This window comes from Primulina tabacum, unplaced genomic scaffold (genome assembly GCF_025594145.1).
Source record: "Primulina tabacum isolate GXHZ01 unplaced genomic scaffold, ASM2559414v2 Contig1068, whole genome shotgun sequence".
NCBI lineage: Eukaryota > Viridiplantae > Streptophyta > Magnoliopsida > Lamiales > Gesneriaceae > Primulina > Primulina tabacum.
Genome location: NW_027460079.1, coordinates 1 through 13,289, shown reverse-complemented (window position 1 = coordinate 13,289; position 13,289 = coordinate 1). Strand labels below are relative to the sequence as shown.

Sequence of the window (13,289 nt, the reverse complement as noted above, 5' to 3'; positions counted from 1 at the left end):
AGGGAGGTCACCCATCCTACCTCTGCCATCGCGCCAGAACGCTTAACTTCGTGGTTATGATTGGGCGAGAGCAGTGCCGCGTGTTGTCCATCGCCGCCCGCTCCACACGTACTCGAGGGATATAAGAATAAACATCCCACTCAATGTCGGGTGCGATCATACCAGCACTAATGCACCGGATCCCATCAGAACTCCGAAGTTAAGCGTGCTTGGGCGAGAGCAGTACTAGGATGGGTGACCCCCTGGGAAGTCCTCGTGTTGCACCCTTTTTCGTGTTTTTCTATTTTTGATTACTTGTTGACAGACGATTTTCGGCTCAAATCATCTGAATCTCGATCGGGACCAGATAAGACATGTGAAATGAAAGTAGCTCGGGCACTGCCGGATTTGGACAAAATTGTAGGCTAATTTGATTGTAAACGGGCAAACGGACGAGACTCATTACTACGCAATGAGCTGACGAGATTTTAGCCGAATTCCTTCTCTAAGACCCTCTAATTTGCGATTTACCGCTTCTGTTAAGCTTTCGTTTCCTCGAGAAATCCGCTTAGGAAGTTCGAAATTCGATTCCGGTTCCATTTTATCGTATCCAGGCATAATAATAGCTTTACATTCGTTATTTCCTTCTTCTTATTTTTTTTTCTATTTTCTGGGAACATTTATCGATTTTTGTTGTCGTGAGCCGGTTCTGTGCGGAAGGGTATGACGCAGATTACTCCGGAGACGGTTAACTATTTAAAAACAATTATTTCGACTGTTTTATCCATAATTTACGTAAACGGTCGCGACACGAGGTCTTCCCAGGGAGGTCACCCATCCTACCTCTGCCATCGCGCCAGAACGCTTAACTTCATGGTTATGATTGGGCGAGAGCAGTGCCGCGTGTTGTCCATCGCCGCCCGCTCCACACGTACTCGAGGGATATAAGAATAAACATCCCACTCAATGTCGGGTGCGATCATACCAGCACTAATGCACGGATCCCATCAGAACTCCGAAGTTAAGCGTGCTTGGGCGAGAGCAGTACTAGGATGGGTGACCCCCTGGGAAGTCCTCGTGTTGCACCCTTTTCGTGTTTTTCTATTTTTGATTACTTGTTGACAGACGATTTTCGGCTCAAATCATCTGAATCTCGATCGGGACCAGATAAGACATGTGAAATGAAAGTAGCTCGGGCACTGCCGGATTTGGACAAATTGTAGGCTAATTGATTGTAAACGGGCAAACGGACGAGACTCATTACTACGCAATGAGCTGACGAGATTTTAGCCGAATTCCTTCTCTAAGACCCTCTAATTTGCGATTTACCGCTTCTGTTAAGCTTTCGTTCCTCGAGAAATCCGCTTAGGAAGTTCGAAATTCGATTCGGTTCCATTTTATCGTATCCCAGGCATAATAATAGCTTTACATTCGTTATTTCCTTCTTCTTATTTTTTTTTCTATTTTCTGGGAACATTTATCGATTTTTGTTGTCGTGAGCGGTTCTGTGCGGAAGGGTATGACGCAGATTACTCCGGAGACGGTTAACTCATTAAAAACAATTATTTCGACTGTTTTATCCATAATTTACGTAAACGGTCGCGACACGAGGTCTTCCCAGGGAGGTCACCCATCCTACCTCTGCCATCGCGCCAGAACGCTTAACTTCATGGTTATGATTGGGCGAGAGCAGTGCCGCGTGTTGTCCATCGCCGCCCGCTCCACACGTACTCGAGGGATATAAGAATAAACATCCCACTCAATGTCGGGTGCGATCATACCAGCACTAATGCACCGGATCCCATCAGAACTCCGAAGTTAAGCGTGCTTGGGCGAGAGCAGTACTAGGATGGGTGACCCCCTGGAAGTCCTCGTGTTGCACCCCTTTTTCGTGTTTTTCTATTTTTGATTACTTGTTGACAGACGATTTTTCGGCTCAAATCATCTGAATCTCGATCGGGACCAGATAAGACATGTGAAATGAAAGTAGCTCGGGCACTGCCGGATTTGGACAAAATTGTAGGCTAATTTGATTGTAAACGGGCAAACGGACGAGACTCATTACTACGCAATGAGCTGACGAGATTTTAGCCGAATTCCTTCTCTAAGACCCTCTAATTTGCGATTTACCGCTTCTGTTAAGCTTTCGTTTCCTCGAGAAATCCGCTTAGGAAGTTCGAAATTCGATTCCGGTTCCATTTTATCGTATCCCAGGCATAATAATAGCTTTACATTCGTTATTTCCTTCTTCTTATTTTTTTTTCTATTTTCTGGGAACAATTTATCGATTTTTGTTGTCGTGAGCCGGTTCTGTGCGGAAGGGTATGACGCAGATTACTCCGGAGACGGTTAACTCATTAAAAACAATTATTTCGACTGTTTTATCCATAATTTACGTAAACGGTCGCGACACGAGGTCTTCCCAGGGAGGTCACCCATCCTACCTCTGCCATCGCGCCAGAACGCTTAACTTCATGGTTATGATTGGGCGAGAGCAGTGCCGCGTGTTGTCCATCGCCGCCCGCTTCACACGTACTCGAGGGATATAAGAATAAACATCCCACTCAATGTCGGGTGCGATCATACCAGCACTAATGCACCGGATCCCATCAGAACTCCGAAGTTAAGCGTGCTTGGGCGAGAGCAGTACTAGGATGGGTGACCCCTGGAAGTCCTCGTGTTGCACCCTTTTTCGTGTTTTTCTATTTTTGATTACTTGTTGACAGACGATTTTCGGCTCAAATCATCTGAATCTCGATCGGGACCAGATAAGACATGTGAAATGAAAGTAGCTCGGGCACTGCCGGATTTGGACAAAATTGTAGGCTAATTTGATTGTAAACGGGCAAACGGACGAGACTCATTACTACGCAATGAGCTGACGAGATTTTAGCCGAATTCCTTCTCTAAGACCCTCTAATTTGCGATTTACCGCTTCTGTTAAGCTTTCGTTTCCTCGAGAAATCCGCTTAGGAAGTTCGAAATTCGATTCCGGTTCCATTTTATCGTATCCCAGGCATAATAATAGCTTTACATTCGTTATTTCCTTCTTCTTATTTTTTTTTCTATTTTCTGGGAACATTTATCGATTTTTGTTGTCGTGAGCCGGTTCTGTGCGGAAGGGTATGACGCAGATTACTCCGGAGACGGTTAACTCATTAAAAACAATTATTTCGACTGTTTTATCCATAATTTACGTAAACGGTCGCGACACGAGGTCTTCCCAGGGAGGTCACCCATCCTAGCTCTGCCATCGCGCCAGAACGCTTAACTTCATGGTTATGATTGGGCGAGAGCAGTGCCGCGTGTTGTCCATCGCCGCCCGCTCCACACGTACTCGAGGGATATAAGAATAAACATCCCACTCAATGTCGGGTGCGATCATACCAGCACTAATGCACCGGATCCCATCAGAACTCCGAAGTTAAGCGTGCTTGGGCGAGAGCAGTACTAGGATGGATGACCCCCTGGGAAGTCCTCGTGTTGCACCCTTTTTCGTGTTTTTCTATTTTTGATTACTTGTTGACAGACGATTTTCGGCTCAAATCATCTGAATCTCGATCGGGACCAGATAAGACATGTGAAATGAAAGTAGCTCGGGCACTGCCGGATTTGGACAAATTGTAGGCTAATTTGATTGTAAACGGGCAAACGGACGAGACTCATTCTACGCAATGAGCTGACGAGATTTTAGCCGAATTCCTTCTCTAAGACCCTCTAATTTGCGATTTACCGCTTCTGTTAAGCTTTCGTTTCCTCGAGAAATCGTCTTAGGAAGTTCGAAATTCGATTCCGGTTCCATTTTATCGTATCCAGGCATAATAATAGCTTTACATTCGTTATTTCCTTCTTCTTATTTTTTTTTCTATTTTCTGGGAACATTTATCGATTTTTGTTGTCGTGAGCCGGTTCTGTGCGGAAGGGTATGACGCAGATTACTCGGAGACGGTTACTCATTAAAACAATATTTCGACTGTTTTATCCATACTTTACCGTAACCGGTCGCGACACGAGGTCTTCCCAGGGAGGTCACCCATCCTAGCTCTGCCCACTCGCGCCAGAACGCTTAACTTCATGGTTATGATTGGGCTGAGAGCAGTGCCGCGTGTTGTCCATCGCGCCCGCTCACACGTACTCGAGGGATATAAGAATAAACATCCCACTCAATGTCGGGTGCGATCATACCAGCACTAATGCACCGGATCCCATCAGAACTCCGAAGTTAAGCGTGCTTGGGCGAGAGCAGTACTAGGATGGGTGACCCCCTGGGAAGTCTTCGTGTTGCACCCTTTTTCGTGTTTTTCTATTTTTGATTACTTGTTGACAGACGATTTTCGGCTCAAATCATCTGAATCTCGATCGGGACCAGATAAGACATGTGAAATGAAAGTAGCTCGGGCACTGCCGGATTTGGACAAAATTGTAGGCTAATTTGATGTAAACGGGCAAACGGACGAGACTCATTACTACGCAATGAGCTGACGAGATTTTAGCCGAATTCCTTCTCTAAGACCCTCTAATTTGCGATTTACCGCTTCTGTTAAGCTTTCGTTTCCTCGAGAAATCCGCTTAGGAAGTTCGAAATTCGATTCCGGTTCCATTTTATCGTATCCCAGGCATAATAATAGCTTTACATTCGTTATTTCCTTCTTCTTATTTTTTTTTTCTATTTTCTGGGAACATTTATCGATTTTTGTTGTCGTGAGCAGGTTCTGTGCGGAAGGGTATGACGCAGATTACTCCGGAGACGGTTAACTCATTAAAAACAATTATTCGACTGTTTATTCCATAATTTACGTAAACGGTCGCGACACGAGGTCTTCCCAGGGAGGTCACACCCTCCTAGCTCTGCCATCGCGCAGAACGCTTAACTTCATGGTTATGATTGGGCGAGAGCCGTGCCGCGTGTTGTCCATCGCCGCCCGCTCCACACGTACTCGAGGGATTATAGAATAAACATTCCCCTCAATGCTCGGGGCGATCATACCAGCACTAATGCACCGGATCCCATCAGAACTTCCGCAGTTAAGCGTGCTTGGGCGAGAGCAGTCCTAGGCTGGGTGGACACCCTGGAAGTCCTCGTGTTGCACCCTCTTTTCGTGTTTTTCTATTTTGATTACTTGTTGACTAGCGATTTTCGGCTCAAATCATCTGAATCTCGATCGGGACCAGATAAGACATGTGAAATGAAAGTAGCTCGGGCACTGCCGGATTGGACAAAATTGTAGGCTAATTTGATTGTAAACGGGCAAACGGACGAGACTCATTACTACGCAATGAGCTGACGAGATTTTAGCCGAATTCCTTCTCTAAGACCCTCTAATTTGCGATTTACGCTTCTGTTAAGCTTTTCGTTTCCTCGAGAAATCCGCTTAGGAAGTTCGAAATTCGATTCCGGTTCCATTTTATCGTATCCCAGGCATAATAATAGCTTTACATTCGTTATTTCCTTCTTCTTATTTTTTTTTCTATTTTCTGGGAACATTATCGATTTTTGTTGTCGTGAGCCGGTTCTGTGCGGAAGGGTATGACGCAGATTACTCCGGAGACGGTTAACTCATTAAAAACAATTATTTCGACTGTTTTATCCATAATTTACGTAACGGTCGCGACACGAGGTCTTCCCAGGGAGGTCACCCATCCTAGCTCTGCCATCGCGCTCAGAACGCTTAACTTCATGGTTATGATTGGGCGAGAGCAGTGCCGCGTGTTGTCCATCGCCGCCCGCTCCACACGTACTCGAGGGATATAAGAATAAACATCCCACTCAATGTCGGGTGCGATCATACCAGCACTAATGCAACGGATCCCATCAGAACTCCGAAGTTAAGCGTGCTTGGGCGAGAGCAGTACTAGGATGGTGACCCCCCTGGGAAGTCCTCGTGTTGCACCCCTTTTTCGTGTTTTTCTATTTTTGCTTACTTGTTGACAGACGATTTTTCGGCTCAAATCATATGAATCTCGATCGGGACCAGATAAGACATGTGAAATGAAAGTAGCTCGGGCACTGCCGGATTTGGACAAAATTGTAGGCTAATTTGATTGTAAACGGGCAAACGGACGAGACTCATTACTACGCAATGAGCTGACGAGATTTTAGCCGAATTCCTTCTCTAAGACCCTTTAATTTGCGATTTTAACGCTTCTGTTAAGCTTTCGTTTCCTCGAGAAATCCGCTTAGGAAGTTCAAAATTCGATTCCGGTTCCATTTTATCGTATGCCAGGCATAATAATAGCTTTACATTCGTTATTTCCTTCTTCTTATTTTTTTTTCTATTTTCTGGGAACATTTATCGATTTTTGTTGTCGTGAGCCGGTTCTGTGCGGAAGGGTATGACGCAGATTACTCCGGAGACGGTTAACTCATTAAAAACAATTATTTCGACTGTTTTATCCATAATTTACGTAAACGATCGCGACACGAGGTCTTCCCAGGGAGGTCACCCAATCCTACCTCTGCCATCGCGCCTAGAACGCTTAACTTCGTGGTTATGATTGGGCGAGAGCAGTGCCGCGTGTTGTCCATCGCCGCCCGCTCCACACGTACTCGAGGGATATAAGAATAAACATCCCACTCCATGTCGGGTGCGATCATACCAGCACTAATGCACCGGATCCCATCAGAACTCCGAAGTTAAGCGTGTTGGGCGAGAGCAGTACTTAGGATGGGTGACCCCCTGGGAAGTCCTCGTGTGCACCCTTTTTCGTGTTTTTCTATTTTGATTACTTGTTGACAGACGATTTTCGGCTCAAATCATCTGAATCTCGATCGGGACCAGATAAGACATGTGAAATGAAAGTAGCTCGGGCACTGCCGGATTTGGACAAAATTGTAGGCTAATATGATTGTAAACGGCAACGGACGAGACTCATTACTACGCAATGAGCTGACGAGATTTTAGCCGAATTCCTTCTCTAAGACCCTCTAATTTGCGATTTACCGCTTCTGTTAAGCTTTCGTTTCCTCGAGAAATCCGCCTTAGGAAGTTCGAAATTCGATTCCGGTTCCATTTTATCGTATCTCAGGCATAATAATAGCTTTACATTCGTTATTCTTTCTTCTTATTTTTTTTTCTATTTTCTGGGAACATTTATCGATTTTTGTTGTCGTGAGCCGGTTCTGTGCGGAAGGGTATGACGCAGATTACTCCGGAGACGGTTAACTATTAAAACAATTATTTCGACTGTTTTATCCATAATTTACGTAAACGGTCGCGAACCGAGGTCTTCCCAGGGAGGTCACCCATCCTAGCTCTGCCATCGCGCCAGAACGCTTAACTTCATGGTTATGATTGGGCGAGAGCAGTGCCGCGTGTTGTCCATCGCCGCCCGCTCCACACGTACTCGAGGGATATAAGAATAAACATCCCACTCAATGTCGGGTGCGATCAACAGCACTAATGCACCGGATCCCATCAGAACTCCGAAGTTAAGCGTGCTTGGCGAGAGCAGTACTAGGATGGGTGACCCCTGGGAAGTCCTCGTGTTGCACCCTTTTCGTGTTTTTCTATTTTTGATTACTTGTTGACAGACGATTTTCGGCTCAAATCATCTGAATCTCGATCGGGACCAGATAAGACATGTGAAATGAAAGTAGCTCGGGCACTGCCGGATTTGGACAAAATTGTAGGCTAATTTGATTGTAAACGGGCAAACGGACGAGACTCATTACTACGCAATGAGCTGACGAGATTTTAGCCGAATTCCTTCTCTAAGACCCTCTAATTTGCGATTTACCGCTTCTGTTAAGCTTTCGTTTCCTCGAGAAATCCGCTTAGGAAGTTCGAAATTCGATTCCGGTTCCATTTTATCGTATCCCAGGCATAATAATAGCTTTACATTCGTTATTTTTCTTCTTATTTTTTTTCTATTTTCTGGGAACATTATCGATTTTTGTTGTCGTGAGCCGGTTCTGTGCGAAGGGTATGACGCAGATTACCCGGAGACGGTTAACTCATTAAAAACAATTATTTCGACTGAAATCAACATAGCTCGGGCACTGCCGGATTTGGACAAAATTGTAGGCTAATTTGATTGTAAACGGGCAAAAAAAACGAGACTCGTTACTCCGCAATGAGCTGGTGAGATTTTAGCCGAATTCCTTCTCTAAGACCCTCTAATTTTCGATTTTCCGCTTCTGTTAAGCTTTCGTTTCCTCGAGAATCCATTTAGGAAGTTCGAAATTCGATTCCCATTCCATTTTATCGTATCCCAGACATAATAATTGCTTTACATTCGCTATTCCCTTCTTCTTATTTTTTTTCTATTTTCTGGGTATATTTATCGATTTTTGTTGTCGTGAGCCGGTTCTGTGCGGAAGTGTATGACGCAGATTACTCCAGAGACGGATAACTCATTAAAAACAATTATTTCGACTGTTTATCCATAATTTACGTAAACAGTCGCACCACGAGGTCTTCCTAGAGAGGACACCTATCCTAGCTCTGCCATCGCGCCAGAACGCTTAACTTCATGGTTATGATTGGGCGAGAGCAGTGCCGCGTGTTGTCCATCGCCGCTCGCTCCACACGTACTCGAGGGATATAGAAGAAACATCCCACTCAATGTCGGGTGTGATCATGCCAGCTAATGCACCGGATCCCATCAGAACTCCGAAGTTAAGCGTGCTTGCGCGAGAGCAGTAGTAGGGAGGGTGACCCCTGGGAAGTCCTCGTGTTGCACCCTTTTTCGTGTTTTTCTATTTTTCATTACTTGTTGACAGACGATTTTCGGCTCAAATCATCATAATCTCGATCGGGACCGGATAAGACATGTGAAATGAAAGTAGCTCGGGCACTGCCGGATTTGGACAAAATTGTAGGCTAATTTGATTGTAAACGGGCAAACGGACGAGACTCATTACTATGCAATGAGCTGACGAGATTTAGCCGAATTCCTTCTCTAAGACCCTCTAATTTGCGATTTACCGCTTCTGTTAAGCTTTCGTTTCCTCGAAAAATCCGCTTAGGAAGTTCGAAATTCGATTCCGGTTCCATTTATCATATCCCAGGCATAATAATAGCTTTACATTCGCTATTTCCTTCTTCTTATTTTTCTTATTTTCTGGGAACATTTAGCGATTTTTGTTGTCGTGAGCCGGTTCTGTGCGGAAGGGTATGACGCAGATTACTCCGGAGACTGTTAACTCATTTAAAACAATTATTTCGACTGTTTTTGCCATAATTTACGTAAACGGTCGCGACACGAGGACTTCCCAGGGAGGTCACCCATCCTAGCTCTGCCATCGCGCCAGAACGCTTAACTTCATGGTTATGATTGGGCGAGAGCAGTGCCGCGTGTGTCCATCGCCGCCCGCTCCACACGTACTCGAGGGATATAAGAATAAACATATCACTCAATGTCTGGGTGCGATCATACCAGCACTAATGCACCGGATCCCATCAGAACTCCGAAGTTAAGCGTGCTTGGGCGAGAGCAATACTAGGATGGGTGACCCTTTGGGAAGTCTTCGTGTTGCACCCTTTTCATGTTTTCTATTTTTTATTACTTGTTGACAGACGATTTTTGGTTCAAATCATCTGAATCTCGATCGGGACCAGATAAGACATGTGAAATCAACGTAGCTCGGGCACTGCTAGATTTGGACAAAATTATAGGCTAATTTGAGTGTAAAGGGCAAACGGACGAGAATTATTACTCCGCAAAGAGCTGGCGATATTTTAGCTAAATTCCTTCTCTAAGACCCTCTAATTACGATTTACCGCTTCTGTTAAGCTTCCATTTCCTCGAGAAATCGGCTTTAGAAGTTAGAAATTCGATTCCGGTTCCATTTTATCGTATCAGGCATAATAAGCTTTACATTCGCTATTACCTTCTTTATATTTTTTTTCTATTTTCTGGGAATATTTGCGATTTTTGTTGTCGTGAGGCGGTTTTGTGCGAAAGGGTATGACGCAGATTACTCCGGAGAAGGTTAACTCATTAAAAACAATTATTTCAACTGTTTTATCCATAATTTACGTAAACGATCGCGACACGAAGTCTTCCCAGGGAGGTCGCCCATCCTAGCTCTACCATCGCGCTAGAACGCTTAACTTCATGGTTATGATTGTGCGAGAGCAGTGCCGCGTGTTGTCCATCGTCGCCCGCTCCACACGTACTCGAGGATATAAGAATAAACATCCCACTCAATGTCGGGTGCGATAATACCAGCACTAATGCACCGGATCCCATCAGAACTCCGAAGTTAAGCGTGCTTGGGCGAGAGAAGTACTAGGATGGATGACCCTGGAAAGTCCTCGTGTTGCACCCATTTTTGTGTTTTTCTATTTTTGATTGATTACTTGTTGACAGACGATTTTCGGCTCAAATATTCTGAATCTCGATCGGGAACAAATAAGACATGTGAAATCAACGTAGCTCGGGCACTGCCGGATTTGGACAAAATTGTAGGTTAATTTTATTGTAACAGGCAAACGAACGAGACTCATTACTCCGCAATGAGCTGACGAGATTTTAGCCGAATTCCTTCTCTAAGACCCTCTAATTTGCGATTTTCCGTTCTGTTAAGCTTCCATTTCCTCGAGAAATCCGCTTAGCAAGTTCGAAATTCGATTCCGGTTCCATTTTATCGTATCCAGGCATAATAATAGCTTTACATTCGCTATTTTCTTCTTCTTATTTTTTTTCTATGTTTTGGGAACATTTTGCGATTTTTGATGTCGTGAGCCGGTTCTGTGCGGAAGGGTATGACGCAGATTACTCCGGAGACGGTTAACTCATTAAAAACAATTATTTCGACTGTTTTTGCCATAATTTAACCAAATAGTCGCGACACGAGGACTTTCCAGGGAGGTCACCCATCCTTGCTCTGCCATCGCGCCAGAACGCTTAACGTCATGGTTATGATTGGGCGACAGCAGTGCCGCGTGTGTCCATCGCGCCCGCTCCACACGTACACGAGGGATATTAAAATATACATCCAACTCAAGGTCGGGTGCGATCATACCAGCACCAATGCACCGGATCCCATCAGAACTCCGAAGTTAAGCGTGCTTGGGCGAAAGCGCAGTACTAGGATGGGTGACCCCTGGGATGTCCTCGTGTTGTAACCTTTCGTGTTTTTTTTGATTTGTTGACAGACGAATTTTGGCTCCAATCATCTGAATCTCGATCGGGACCAGATAAAACATTTGAAATCAACGTAGCTCGGGCACTGCCGGATTTGGACAAAATTGTAGGCTAATTTGATTGTAAACGGGCAAACGAACGAGACTCGTTACTCTCATGATCTGGTGAGATTTTAGCCGAATTCTTATCTAAGACCCTCAATTTGCGATTTTTCGCTTCTGTTAAGCTTCCGTTTCCTCGAGAAAAAATGTTTAGGAAGTTCGAAATTCGATTCAAGTTCCATTTATCGTATCCCAGGCATAATAATAGCTTACATTCGCTATTTTCTTCTTTATTTTTTTTCTATTTTCGGGAACATTTAGTGATTTTTGTTGTCGTGAGCCGGTTCTGTGCGGAAGGGTATGACGCAGATTACTCCGAGACGGATAACAAATTAAAAAAAAAACGCTTAACTCATGGTTCTGATTGGGCGAGAGCAGTGCCGCGTGTTGTCTATCGCCACCCGCTACACACGTATCGAGGGATATAAGAATAAACATCCCACAATGTCGGGTGCAATCATAACAGCACTAATGCACCGGATCCCATCAGAACTCCGAAGTTAAGCATGCTTGGGAGAGAGCAGTACTAGGATGGGTGACCCCTGGGAAGTTCTCGTGTTGCACCCATTTTTCGTGTTTTCTACTTTTGATTACTTGTTGACAGACGATTTTCGGCTCAAATCATCTGAATCTGGATCGTGACCTGATAAGACATGAGAAATCAACGTATCGGGCACTGCCGGATTTAGACAAAATTGTAGGCTAATTTGATAGTAAACGGGGCAAACAACCGAGACACTTACTACGCAATGAGCTGACGAGATTTTAGCCGAATTCCTTCTCTAAGACCCTCTAATTTGCGATTTACCGCTTCTTTTAAGCTTCCGTTTCCTTGGAATCCGCTTAGTAAGTTCGAAATTCGATTCCGGTTCCATTTTATCGTATCCCAAGCATAATAATAGCTTTACATTCGCTATTTCTTTTTCATAATTTTTTCTTTTGTGGGAACATTATCGATTTTGTTGTCGTTAGCCGGTTCTGTGTGGAAGGGTATGACGCAGATTAATCCGGAGATGGTTAACTCATTAAAAACAATTATTTCAATGTTTATCCATAATTTACGTAAACGGTCGCGAAACGAGGTCTTCCCAGGGAGGTCACCCATCTACCTCTGCCATCGCGCCAGAACGTTTAACTTCATGGTTATGATTGGGCAAGAGCAGTGCCGCGTGTTGTCCATCGCCGCTGCTCACACGTACTCGAGGGATATAAGAAAAACATCCCACTCAATGTCGGGTGCTATCATACCAGCACTATTGCACTGGATCCCATCATAACTCCGAAGTTAAGCGTGCTTGGGAGAGAGCAGTATAGGATGGGTGACCCCTAGGAAGTCTAGTGTTGTACCCATTTCGTGTTTTTCTATTTTTGATTACTTGTTGACGGACGATTTTCTGCTCAAATCATCTGATATCGATCGGGACCAAATAAGACAGTGAAATCAGCGTAGCTCGGGTAGTGCTGATTTGGACAAAATTGTAGGCTAATTTATTGTAAATGGGCAAACGGAGGAGACTCATTACTTCGCAAAGTGCTCGCGAGTTTTAGCTAAATTTCTTCTCTAAGACTCTAATTTGCGATTTACGCTTTGTTAATGTTCCGTTTCCTCGAGAATCCATTTAGGAAGTTCGAAATTCGATTCTGGATCCATTTATCGTATCCCAGGAATAATAAAGCTTTACATTCTTGGAAGTCTCGTGTTGCACCCTTTCGTGTTTTCTATTTTTGATTACTTGTTGACAGACGATTTTCGGTTCAAATCATGAATCTCGATCGGGACCAGATAAGACATGTGAAATGAAAGTAGCTCGGGCACTGCCGGATTTGGACAAAATTGTAGGCTAATTTGATTGTAAACGGGCAAACAGACGAGACTCATTATACGCAATGAGCTGACGAGATTTTAGCCGAATTTCTTCTCTAAGACCCTCTAATTTGCGATTTACCGCTTTTTTAGCTTTCGTTTGCTCGAGAAATCCGCCTAGGAAGTTCGAAATCGATTCCGGTTCCATTTTATCGTATCCCAGGCATAATAATAGCTTTACATTGTTATTTTCTTCTTCTATTTTTTTTTATTTCTAGGAACATTTATCGATTTTTGTTGTCGTGAGCGGTTCT

General features: G+C 44.3%; 12 non-coding genes and 4 pseudogenes across 12 annotated transcripts; all 16 read left to right on the top strand.

Annotated features, from left to right (window-relative positions):
- Positions 1–148: 148 nt before the first annotated feature.
- On the top strand, positions 149–267 carry LOC142535527 (5S ribosomal RNA). Its single transcript, XR_012817579.1, has one exon. It is a non-coding gene; the product is annotated as a 5S ribosomal RNA (ribosomal RNA).
- A 683-nt stretch (positions 268–950) lies between these two features.
- Positions 951–1,068, top strand: LOC142535532 (5S ribosomal RNA). The gene has a single exon (XR_012817584.1). It is a non-coding gene; the product is annotated as a 5S ribosomal RNA (ribosomal RNA).
- Positions 1,069–1,746: 678 nt separating this feature from the next.
- Positions 1,747–1,864, top strand: LOC142535530 (5S ribosomal RNA). Its single transcript, XR_012817582.1, has one exon. It is a non-coding gene; the product is annotated as a 5S ribosomal RNA (ribosomal RNA).
- A 687-nt stretch (positions 1,865–2,551) lies between these two features.
- LOC142535537 (5S ribosomal RNA) lies at positions 2,552–2,668 on the top strand. The gene has a single exon (XR_012817588.1). It is a non-coding gene; the product is annotated as a 5S ribosomal RNA (ribosomal RNA).
- A 684-nt stretch (positions 2,669–3,352) lies between these two features.
- On the top strand, positions 3,353–3,471 carry LOC142535528 (5S ribosomal RNA). The gene has a single exon (XR_012817580.1). It is a non-coding gene; the product is annotated as a 5S ribosomal RNA (ribosomal RNA).
- Positions 3,472–4,150: 679 nt separating this feature from the next.
- LOC142535564 (5S ribosomal RNA) lies at positions 4,151–4,269 on the top strand. The gene has a single exon (XR_012817606.1). It is a non-coding gene; the product is annotated as a 5S ribosomal RNA (ribosomal RNA).
- A 683-nt stretch (positions 4,270–4,952) lies between these two features.
- On the top strand, positions 4,953–5,072 carry LOC142535557 (5S ribosomal RNA; annotated as a pseudogene).
- A 682-nt stretch (positions 5,073–5,754) lies between these two features.
- Positions 5,755–5,873, top strand: LOC142535541 (5S ribosomal RNA). Its single transcript, XR_012817592.1, has one exon. It is a non-coding gene; the product is annotated as a 5S ribosomal RNA (ribosomal RNA).
- Positions 5,874–6,562: 689 nt separating this feature from the next.
- Positions 6,563–6,680, top strand: LOC142535553 (5S ribosomal RNA). Its single transcript, XR_012817604.1, has one exon. It is a non-coding gene; the product is annotated as a 5S ribosomal RNA (ribosomal RNA).
- Positions 6,681–7,359: 679 nt separating this feature from the next.
- Positions 7,360–7,474, top strand: LOC142535551 (5S ribosomal RNA). Its single transcript, XR_012817602.1, has one exon. It is a non-coding gene; the product is annotated as a 5S ribosomal RNA (ribosomal RNA).
- Positions 7,475–8,548: 1,074 nt separating this feature from the next.
- On the top strand, positions 8,549–8,664 carry LOC142535556 (5S ribosomal RNA; annotated as a pseudogene).
- Positions 8,665–9,343: 679 nt separating this feature from the next.
- Positions 9,344–9,462, top strand: LOC142535535 (5S ribosomal RNA). Its single transcript, XR_012817586.1, has one exon. It is a non-coding gene; the product is annotated as a 5S ribosomal RNA (ribosomal RNA).
- A 673-nt stretch (positions 9,463–10,135) lies between these two features.
- LOC142535543 (5S ribosomal RNA) lies at positions 10,136–10,252 on the top strand. The gene has a single exon (XR_012817594.1). It is a non-coding gene; the product is annotated as a 5S ribosomal RNA (ribosomal RNA).
- Positions 10,253–10,934: 682 nt separating this feature from the next.
- On the top strand, positions 10,935–11,054 carry LOC142535555 (5S ribosomal RNA; annotated as a pseudogene).
- Positions 11,055–11,620: 566 nt separating this feature from the next.
- On the top strand, positions 11,621–11,738 carry LOC142535549 (5S ribosomal RNA). Its single transcript, XR_012817600.1, has one exon. It is a non-coding gene; the product is annotated as a 5S ribosomal RNA (ribosomal RNA).
- Positions 11,739–12,405: 667 nt separating this feature from the next.
- Positions 12,406–12,521, top strand: LOC142535563 (5S ribosomal RNA; annotated as a pseudogene).
- Positions 12,522–13,289: the final 768 nt, after the last annotated feature.